Below are 11,449 nucleotides of genomic sequence, written 5' to 3' on the forward strand. Positions count from 1 at the left end.
TGGTGTAGTTGAGAGAAAGAATCAGACATTGATCACTCTTGCAAGAACAATGCTAGATGAGTACAACACCCCCAAAGCTCTATGGGCGTAAGTTATCAACACCGCATGATATGCATCCAACTGCCTATTCCTTCAAAAGTTCCTTGGCAAGACACCTTATGAGTTGCTCAATGGAAAGAAGCCGAACGTCTCTTTCTTTAGGGTGTTTGGTTGTAAATGCTATATCTACAAGAAGCGGCAACGCCTAGGGAAGTTTCAAAGACGTTGTGATATTGGTTTTCTTGTTGGTTACTCATCAAAGTCCAAAGCATATAGAGTATTTAATTATGCCACCGGCTTGGTTGAAGAAACATATGATGTGGAATTTGATGAATCTAACGGCTCCCAAGGAGCACATAAGAATCTTGATGATGTAGGTGATGAACCATTGAGGGAGGCCATGAAGAACATTCCGGTTGGAGACATCAAGCCTAAGGATGATGAAGATGATGTACCAGTGATGGATCCACCTTCTTCATCAAGTGCGCCACAAGATGGTGATAAAGATGGGAGAGTAGAAAATAAAGATACTCATGTCTCCCATGATCAAATGGTGGTACAAGCACAAGATGTTGATGCTCCACAACCTCCTCCTCAAGTGGTCAATAGAAGAAATACACATCTACTACAAGATCATCCACAAGATCTTATCATAGGGAGTCCATCAAAGGGTGTAATGACTCGCTCACAAAACATGCTTTATTTATTGCTCATCACTCTTTTGTCTCTTGCTATGAGCCTACTAAGGTAGAAGAAGCTCTTCAAGATCCGGATTGGATAAATGCCATGCATGAAGAGTTGAACAACTTCATCTGTAATAAAGTTTGGACTCTTGAAGAGCGGCCAAAAGGTGCAAGAGTCATTGAAATAAAGTGGGTGTTCCACAACAAGCAAGATGATCAAGGCGTAATTGTGAGGAACAAGGCAAGACTAGTTGCAAAGGGGTTCTCTCAAGTTGAAGGATTGGATTTTGGAGAGACCTTTGCACTGGTTGCAAGACTAGAAGCCATTCATATCCTCCTTGCATATGCATCACATCATGAAATGAAATTATATCAAATGGATGTGAAAAGTGCTTTTTTAAATGGCTTTATTAATGAACTAGTCTATGTTGATCAACCTCCTAGGTTTGAAGACCCTAGATATCCTAATTATATTTATAGGTTGTCCAAGGCATTATATGAGCTTAAGCAAGCCCCAAGAGCTTGGTATGAGCGCATTTGGGACTTTCTCATTGAGAAGGGCTTTACCATCAGGAAGGTCGACATCACACTATTCACCAAGAAGCTTGATGGACACATCTTCATTTGCCAAGTGTATGATGATGATATCATCTTTGGATCATCAAATGAAGATTCTTGCAAAGAGTTTGGTGAATTGATGTCAAAGGAGTTCGAGATATCAATGATTGGAGAGCTTATATTCTTTCTTGGTTTTCAAGTCAAGCAAATGAGAGAAGGGATTTTCATCTCTCAAGAGAAATATACAAATGATCTTCTCAAGAGATTTAAGATGGATGAATGTAAGCCAATCAAGATACCAATGCCAACTAATGGACATCTCGACCTAGATGAAAGAGGTAACACGGTTGATCAAATTATCTACCGCTCTATGATTGGTAGCTTGTTATATTTAACCGCATCTAGGCCCGACATCATGTTTAGTGTGTGTATGTGTGCTAGATTTCAAGCTAATCCTAAGGAAACTCATTTGATTGCCGTTAAAAGAATTCTTAGGTATCTTAAGCGCACACCAAACATTGGCCTTTGGTATCCCAAAGAAGCTATATTTGAATTAGTTGGCTATTTCGATTCGGATTATGCCGGTTGCAAAGTTGATAGAAAAAGCACATCTGGAGGGTACCATTTGCTTGGTAGATCACTTGTGTTTTGGTCCTCCAAGAAACAAAATAGTGTGGTCTTGTCCACCGCCAAAGCAAAAAACATTGTCGTGGGTGTCTGATGTGCACAAATACTTTACATGAAGCAAACTTTGCTAGACTATGGTGTAGTTCTAGAAAAAGTAGCCGTAAAACTTACAAATAATCCGGTTCAACACTCTCGCACCAAGCACATAGATATCTGCCATCACTTTCTTAGAGATCATGTTGCTAAAAATAATATATCATTAGAAGGTGTAAGGACCGAGGATCAATTGATGGATATCTTCACTAAACCGCTAGATGAGGTGACTTTTTGTCGATTGCGGAATGAGCTCAATGTTCTTGATTTTAGTAACTTCACTAAAAAATGAGCTTGTATTGTCCCTTGCATTGCATTGTAATATACAACATGTTTAATTTTTGGTAATGCATATAGGGCTTGTCTAACATGGTTAAGATAACCGCCGTAAAGCGTGTGAAGAAGCTTAACCTTAGATCAAACTTGACAAGCAACTAGATTTATTTTCAAGTATTGCATTGCATATGCATGAATGTTGTTTTGTCGTTTATCTTCAATTGCCCTCTTATTGCCTATTTTGTTAAAAAGAATTATAGCCTAAGGCAAAATATTTCGAAAAAATTGAGGGTTTGAGAGAGGTCACTCACATCAGTCCCAATTGGTGTTTATTTGGATTTTATTAGAGTTGGGACTTGATTAGGAATAGGCAGCACGAAGGTCTTTAAAGATTTGTTGGAAAAAGGGTGACCGGACGTTGTACCGGACTCTGATGTCCAACGTCCGGTTAGTTCATAGGAGGTGAACTGCTGCTGAGAAGGAGTGACCAGACGCTAAAACAGTGTTCTCCCATTGTCCGATCAGATGGTGATCCAGCATCCGATCGATCGAAGACGATGAAGGCAGCTTGCACCGGACTCTGGCTACGTCCGGTCGGTGTTCACCGGACGCGTCCGATCATGATTCCAGGGGATTTGGACCTGTCTAGAATTCACCGGATGCTGGGTGGCAACGTCCGGTCATGATTCCAGGGGATTTGGACCTCTCTAGAATCGACCGGACGCTAGGTGGCAGCGTCCGGTCGCTAACACCGGAGCGTCCAGTCAGTAGAAAACGTGCGGGATTCAATCTCTTATCTCGTTTCCTTTTCTATCATGGTCGGGGGACCCCATATAACCATACAGCGCACCGTGTGACCTAACTCGCCCACATCCACGCCGACATCACCACCTTTCTGAGCCACAGCGCCGTGACCTTGCCCTAGAACCGCCGCCTCTCTGCTGCGTCGCCGCTGAGCCCTGCCCGTGCACCCGTGCGCCCATGCCACCACGCTCGTGTAGCCACACCTCCCTGCTCCTGCTCCAGCCTCCACGCTGTGCCAAAGCTCGTTGTGCCCTAGCTGCACCGCCGCTCCGCTCCCGCATAGCCGTCCAGCGCCTCCCTACGCTGCCATGCTTCCTGCCCATGCCTCAGCTCCACCGCGTTGCTCCCAAGCGCTGTTGTGCTCGCACGCCTCTCTTCGCCACCATGCCTTGCCTACACCGCCCTACTTCCGCACAGCTCAAGCGCCGCCTCCCTTCACCAGCACTGTTGTGCCCTAGCATTGTCGTGTCCCTGCTCTATTTCAGCGCCGCAAACCCTAGTCGCCACACCACTGCCAACCCTAACCCTTGGATTTCTGAGGGTTCCCCGATTCGCTTCTCTTCTCGTCGATTCACTGGTTCTTCAGGTAGCAAGCCCTCGTTTCCAATTTCATACCTAATTGCTTGCTTCCTAGGGTTTTGTATCTCTAGATGAATAATTAAAATTATTTGTATATCCTCTATTCTATCGTACAGCGAGTCGGTGCCATTGAGGTCCTATTTGCAGTTGTTAGTCAACTCGGGGCCAAGCTCACAAGTACGGATCGAGGCTAAGCCTCGGAAGTGACAGTTGGCAGTTGATCTTCGTCAGTGGCAATTGTTCTTTTTAGATCCATCAGATGGTTCGTGTCAAGAATATTGGAGGTGGTCCTAGTGATGAGGATCCGAGACACCTGCCTCGCTTGCCTGTAGATCTAAAAGGCAAGGCGATGAAGAAACTTGCAACAAAGAAGCGGAAGTATCCAGATGTAGATACAGCTAGAGCAGCCATAGTTGTAGTAATAGCAGAGCGTGCAGAGGCAGGAGGTGCTAGGAGTGGAGTTTAGATCATAGATCAGCTCTCTCCTTCCACTAGAGCTGCACTAGAGCAGGTTGAGCGCCATCATGATGGTCCAGCTAGGACTGTCGTGGTTATGGGACAGCGAGTTGTCTTGGATGAGAGTCAGCCTCAAGGGGGATCACAACAAGAGCCACAGCCAGCCGCGCAGACTCAGGAGGGAGAGTAGGCCATGGAGACAGAGCAAGCACCTTAGTCATAGCTTCACTGCTCTAGACGTACCCATGTGCCAGTCACTCTGAGGTTAGAGACTCAGCGGAGGGGTTCACATCCACCGCCTAGACCATAGGGTCTACCCCCAGTGACCCACTTGGATTCGAGGGCCACCATGGCCAAGCAGGTTCAACAGTGGTTTCCACCGAGGCGGGATGAGCGTGCTTTAGAGGGTTTCTACACACCTCTGCAGGAAGATTTCTACAATGTATATCTTAACAGTGGGGCTGTATTCAGATCTCAGAGGGTGTGTAACATTGAGACCATTGTTGCAGCAGCTGAAGAGCACATTTGCCCCTACCTATCTTACCTGCCAGGGCTGACAAATTTACTTGGACGGACATGCTTATATGTTCCATCTTGGGTCCGTCAATTCTATGCTTCTCTCTAGATTGACCCGCAGCACAGATTTATACACTTTGCATTCAATGGCAGAGATTATAGGCTGACGAGCACTAGGGTCAGAGAGATACTCAGGCTTCAGGAGCAGCCCGTCCGGCTACATGAGATTTGCTATGGACAGACAACGCCTCCCAGACACCCTCATGGTGGTATGGTGCCCCCTACAGATCTAGTCTGCCACTACTTCACAGAGCCATTCAGCGAGGGGTCTAGCAGGACACCCAGTGATCTCACTCTCACTGCTAGAGTGCTTGATGCCATTATGAGGAGGACACTGCTTTCGAGGATGGGGTATTGCGAGGGCTTGACTCGCATACAATTGTGGTTACCGAACTCTCTGATGTAGCAGACAGTGTTTGATATTTGGGATCTCCTTCTATTAGAGATGGAGGATACTATTGCAAAGGGGTTTAGGGGTCACAGACAGCTATTGTATGCTCACTGGATTACATTCCTGATCCATAGAGCAGTTACTGTGAGGCCACCAGAGATGCTGGCAGAGTACAGTGGTGCCACTATAGAGTTTCCTGCATACAACATGACTCAGATGATTAGACATAGTGCAGTGAGGACACCTAGCCAGCCGAGCCGACGTCTAGAGGTGCCAGAGACTGCAGCTCAACAGGATGAGACTATCAGGGGCATAGTAGCTATAGAGGAGGAGTAGCTTGATGCTCAGTAGGAGGGGATGGTCGAGAGCGACCCCAGTGACAGCTCAGATGAGGACTATCGGGACATTCCTCATATGCCTCCACATCAACATGACCATGAGGCCGGTAGCTCTAGTTCAGCTCCACCTACACCGCAGACAGACCCCGCTCTACTTGTCATACTTGAGCGGATGAGGCAGGATTAGGTTCGCTAGGCTTAGGAGACCATTGCCACTTTTGCACAGTTTCAGACTCAGCAGGATGAGTTTCAGTGGCAGCAGCAGGCCATATAGCAGTAGCAGCTCCCCATGCAGCAGCAGCTTCTTGGATTTTATGCAGCATGTAGTGATAGCTATTGGGGTTCCACCGCCACAGCCTTCACCCCAGCTTGGTCAGCCTGCCACCACTTCTATGACTCTAGCTTTATAGCCTAGTGCGCTTAAGAGTTAGGGACAGCCACCAGCACAGTTTGCTTCACCTACAGAGTAGGTGTCCCAGTGGTTTGCTTCACTCGTGTTAGCCCCGTAGTTCACACCGGCTCAGACTTCCTCACTACTAGTGCCTAATACCTCAGTCTCCAGGAGTCTTGGAGCGACTTTCAATGAGTTGACAGGGCATCCTACTTCGCCATATTTGCATGTCCCAGGTCCTTCTATAGTTGCACCTATTACCGGGACTACAGAGACGCTCCCTTTCTCAGTGGCATCATCAGAGCCGGCTGCTCCAGTCATACCTGCATAGTCTACAGCAGTTCCAGTTGTTGATCCGACCCAGACCGCTTCAGCGTCGCTTCCAGCTACAAAGGGTTAGACTGCTCAGAGCTCTAGTTCAGATGATGATGGCACTTCGTTCCAGCTTGCTCCTCGTACCTCAGCGCCTGACTCGTCCGCTGTAGCCCTACCGACCGACCCTTAGGTTTTGGTGTTTGACGCCAAAGGGGGAGAGGGATCGAGTATGTTAGTCTTAGGGGGAGCGACATATCTAGGGGGAGCTTAGTTTATCTATTAGATTATCTATTACATTTGGAGTTTTATGTGTGATACACTATTATACATTCGTGTGTTTACTTTTATGCATCAAACTATATTTATGTGATAGTGATATCTATGTGACCGTGATATATGACATGTGTGCTCTCTACTTTAAATTATTTATATATCATATCACTTGTGCTATGCTCATTTGCTTTGCTTCCGCGTTTTACTCCGATACAAATGAGCTTTATTACTTGTACTCATGCATATTTTATATCTTTTGAGTACATCATGTTGGCTTGGGTCATATAAGCTTGCCTAACTCTTTTGTTCTTATTGTCAAAAGCTTATATGAACCAAGCATGTTAAAAACCTCAACTCTTTCACATACTCGAGGTGGTATTGTCATCAATCATAAAAAAGGGAAGATTGAAAGCATCTAGGCCCCTAGTTGGGTTTTGGTGATTAATGACAATACATGATTACTATAACTAACGTGTGTTTTGTAGAGACAATTAAGTTAGGTCATGGTAATGAAGATCGATTGGGCTATCATGGTGGTCATGCCCCTACGATGGAAATCGTTTTGGTTTTCGAAGGATGGACGACAAGGCTAAGGATGGACTAGTTCTAAGTGTCGTTTGGTGTTGAAAAGACACTTAGAGTAGTTTAAGACTTTGTTTTTCCTTTGGCCGTACTATTAAGGGGGGTATGGACGGGTAGCTTGACCTAGGTGAGTTTAGTGGGTTAGGTGTGGTGCACACTTGCTAAACCTAGCACTAGGTAGCTCCTAAAAAGCCCTTAGATCCATTAGAGCAAACTTCATTCATGTACATTCAAAAGTTGGAAGTGAATGGAGGGTCAAATACTGACCAGACGCTGGCTTTGGTGTGACCGAACGCAGGCGCAAAGTCCGATCAGTTTATTTGATCAAGGTGAAGTCGTCTAGAAGTGACCGGACGCTGAGAGGTGAAGTGACCGAACGCTGAGGGCCAGCATCCGGTCGACTCCAGTAAGATTCCAGAGAGGAAAAATCACGACCGAACGCGTCCGGTCAGTGCTGACCGGACTGACCGGACGCTGGCCAGCGTCTGGTCACACTTTAAACACTAGAGTTCGGGGTGAACTGGCCGGCGCGTCCGGTCAACATGACCAGAGCGTCCAGTTACCCCGCAAAGGCACATAACGGTTCGTTTTTCAACCCATGTTATAAATACTTCCTCCATTCGTGTGTGGGGGTACTTTTGTTTATTTCAACAGCTGAGAAACACCTTTGAGAGTGCCAAGAAGAGCAAGGTCCTAGTGAGGTGATTGAGATTTGAGAATCCCAAAAAAAGCCCTCATTAGTAAGATCAAGAGTAGTAAATTGTGCATCTACCCTTCTCATTAGGCTTGTTGTGGTCAAGTGAGAGTTCATACTTGTTACTCTTGGTGATCACGAGTAGCAAAGTGTGCATCTGAAAATAACTTAGCAGTACTGTAGCACGGAGCCGAAGAAGCTCGAAATCATGGCTCCACCAGCTCCTCTTCTCAGTTTATTTTCTGTCTCAAAATCTAAAACGGCTCCGTACTACAGTATTGCTAAGTTATTTTACGGAGGAGCCAGAGCCTATAGAAGCTATGCCAAACACAGCGTAGATCCCAAGTGTGGTTGCTCCCCCGGTGGTGGACTGGTGGCCTGGCCTCACAAGTCACAGCCGGCTGATAGCTACATGTACAGCGATCAAAAGTGGAGCTATAGCAAGCGAGAAAAGGAAACACCTGCTTCTCCCCTAAACTTCTCTCGTCTAGCTACTTCCATCCATCTCTAGATTCTAGTCGCCCTTCAACTAGCTAGTAGCTTAGCTTGAAACCAAGTGCAGCTCCATCATGCAGCAGCGAACTAAGGCATCGTCTGGATCCAGCATGGAAAGTTTCAGATGTCACATCCGATATTATATGAGTACGGGTTATTCGGATACTAATAAAAAAACAAATTATAGAATCCGTCAGTAAATCACGAGACGAATTTATTAAGTCTAATTAATCCGGCACTAGCACATGTGTACTGTAGCACTTTGTTGTCAAATTATAGACTAATTAGGTTTAAAAGATTCATCTCGCAAATTAGTCATAAACTGTATAATTAGTTATTTTTAATCTATATTTAATACTTCATGTATGTGTCCAAATATTCGATATGACATGACGTAAAGTTTTGGGTTGGAAACTAAACCAGGGCTAAGTATAACTATGATCTCTGAAAAGTGACGGAACGAAGCCAATCAAGCAGCTCGCCGGCCGGCTGGCCGCCCCGTACAAGGGTTGAAGTGAAGCTTCTCAGTATATAGTAGCTCCCATCCCACTTGGGAGCTCAGCCACAGTTAGCTTATTCCGCTGCTAGCTGGTTCGAGGCCGGCCTCAAGCGTCTGCTGGCTGCAACCGCAATGGAGGAGCAGCTCAGCCCGCTGGCCGTGACGCACCTGCTCCAGCACACGCTGCGCAGCCTCTGCGGCCACGACGACGCGCAGCAGTGGGTGTACGCCGTCTTCTGGCGGATCCTCCCCAGAAACTACCCACCCCCAAAGTGAGTCCTCGCCGTTCGTTTCGTTCGACATGCATGCGCTCTGGTCTCTTGGTCCTTCAATGCTCGTCGTCGTTCTTGACGCGCTCTGCGTCTAGTAGTTTGGTTTGTTTCGGCCATGGCCGTCTGGGTGGTCGTTGAATGTGTGCTGATTAAATTGTTTATCCGCTGTTCGTCAGATGGGATCTCCAGGGCGGCATATACGACCGGACAAGAGGGAACAGGAGGAACTGGTACGACCTGCTAGCTCACGCTCATGGTCATGCTCACACAAGTTATATTATTCCTCTTCAATTTCTTATGGATTTGTGTGTTGTTTGTACGCGATTCCTGGGTTGCAAATCAAATCAAATTATCTCTGTCCACTGTCCAGGATCCTGGCATGGGAGGATGGATTCTGCAACTTCGCAGCCTTTGCTTGTGACCACGAGGGCGCAGCTGCTCCTGTCGCCGCCGCCGCATACACGGTCGAGTGTGCTGCCGGGCAGCAGGCCGCCAAGGGCCTGCAGCCTGAGCTCTTCTTCAAGATGTCCCACGACATCTACAACTACGGGGAAGGGTACGTACTGTACTACGTAGTAGCAAGGCAGGCACAATGGTTGCTAGAGGACTAATAATTACTAATCATCAGCCGCAACGCTGGCTGATCACAGCGTGATTACACGCTAATACATCGATCCGCATGTTTATTATCGCGGTCCCGTCGCTTGGTGATGTGCCTGTGCTTGCGTTATTGCAGGTTGATAGGGAAAGTGGCAGCTGACCACAGCCACAAGTGGGTGTTCCAGGAGACCCAGGAGCATGAGATCAACCTCATCTCCTCCTGGAGCAACCCTGCCGACTCTGTAAGCGTCTCTCAGCTCAGCCGAACAAATTACTCCCAAACCTCAATTGCAAGTTTTGCAAAACTTGTGAACACTCCTGTTTGTCTGCACTTCGCAGTATCCGAGGACATGGGAGTCTCAATTCAAGTCTGGCATCAAGGTAGATACAGGCTTGGAGAGCGGGATGGAGCTCCATTTGTGTGATTGAAAAAGCTCAGCATGCATGACCAAAGCTGACCTTGCACTTCTTTTATCGTTGCCCTCTTGCAGACCATCGCTCTGATCGCCGTCAGAGAAGGCGTCGTGCAGCTTGGCTCCATGAACAAGGTACACCGATATTCTACACCCACTCCACTCCACTCAGCCGCTGTGGACTGCAGCGTGACTGCTAAGTAGTGTGACTTGGCGCATGCATGATTTCTCTTTCTCGCCTGTACCATCAGCAGCGACTAGCGTGCGTGCATGCACGACAAGACGTACACACTAATATGCATGTACCATGCGTACGATCGATCATCGTGCGGTGTGGCACTGCTGTGCTACTGTTTGACGAATCGCTGCGCGTGCATGTTTTGCTCCTCTGCACCGTACGTACGTATACGTACGCGCACGCAGGTGGCGGAGGACCTGAGCTACGTGGTGATGCTGCGCCGGAAGTTCGGCTACCTGGAGAGCATCCCGGGGGTGCTGCTGCCGCACCCGTCGTCGGCCGCGTTCCCGGCGGCCGGGTGCGCCGCCGTCGCTGGCCCCGCCGCGGACGCGGCCTGCAGCTGGCCGCCTGGACTCGTCGTGCCGCCGACGATGGAGCTCTACGACCCCTACGCCCACCAGGCGGGCGGCGGCGGCGCAGATGCACATCGTGCCGTCGATGAACAGCCTGGAGGCGCTCCTGTCGAAGCTGCCATCGGTCGACCCTGCAGCGGCCGGCGGCGGCATGGCGGCCGCGATGGCCAGCAAAGAGGAGACGGCCGGCGGCGTGGAGCACGGCGAGCGCCACGGCCGCATGGCCGGGGTGACCGCAGGGAGCGGCGGCGTCGCAGGCAACGGTGGCGAGAGCACCAGCGTTGCTGCTGCCGCCGCCGCCAATACTACTACTGCGGCCGCCGCAGTATCTTACTACGTCAACGTGGCCAAGCCCAGCGAGGGATTCTAGCTAGTCCGTCTCCGTCTCAAGTTGGCGCACGGCCGCACGCGCCGATCAGCTGCGCGTAGGCGTCAGGGCAGAGGCATGGTAGTTGCGACGGTCTTTTTCCTTAGAGCGCGCCGCGTTGCATGATTACTCTACATGGAGTAGCCGTACCTCGACGTACGTACGTACGTGCGTGTACTGTACCCGATCAATCAAAACGTAGAGCTAGCTCGTAGTACATTCAGTGTGGTCGGTATGTATATTGAATGTATTTATGCGTTCTGTGATGCAGTGCTAGCTAGCATCACCTAATCGAAGGACATGGCATGCACCACTGATCATCCCTACAGTAGTAGTAGCTATTTTGTTCTGAAAAATGACTTGTACGTGGCAACGCAAAATGATGTATTGGGACTTCTTTCCTTGTGCACGTACAGTACAGGCCCCACTGTTGTCACGTGTGGATCACACACGTCCGAATCGATTCGGTTTTTTCTTCTACAAATCGGTCAAAATGAACAGCGCAGGCCAGGGACCGAAGGCCACTATGGTCAGCAG

General features: G+C 48.4%; 1 pseudogene; it reads left to right on the plus strand.

Moving 5' to 3' along the window:
- Positions 1-8,634: 8,634 nt before the first annotated feature.
- Positions 8,635-11,222, plus strand: LOC136464474 (protein RICE SALT SENSITIVE 3-like; annotated as a pseudogene).
- The last annotated feature ends 227 nt before the right edge of the window (positions 11,223-11,449 follow it).

Source organism: Miscanthus floridulus, chromosome 7 (assembly GCF_019320115.1).
Source record: "Miscanthus floridulus cultivar M001 chromosome 7, ASM1932011v1, whole genome shotgun sequence".
Classification (NCBI taxonomy): domain Eukaryota; kingdom Viridiplantae; phylum Streptophyta; class Magnoliopsida; order Poales; family Poaceae; genus Miscanthus; species Miscanthus floridulus.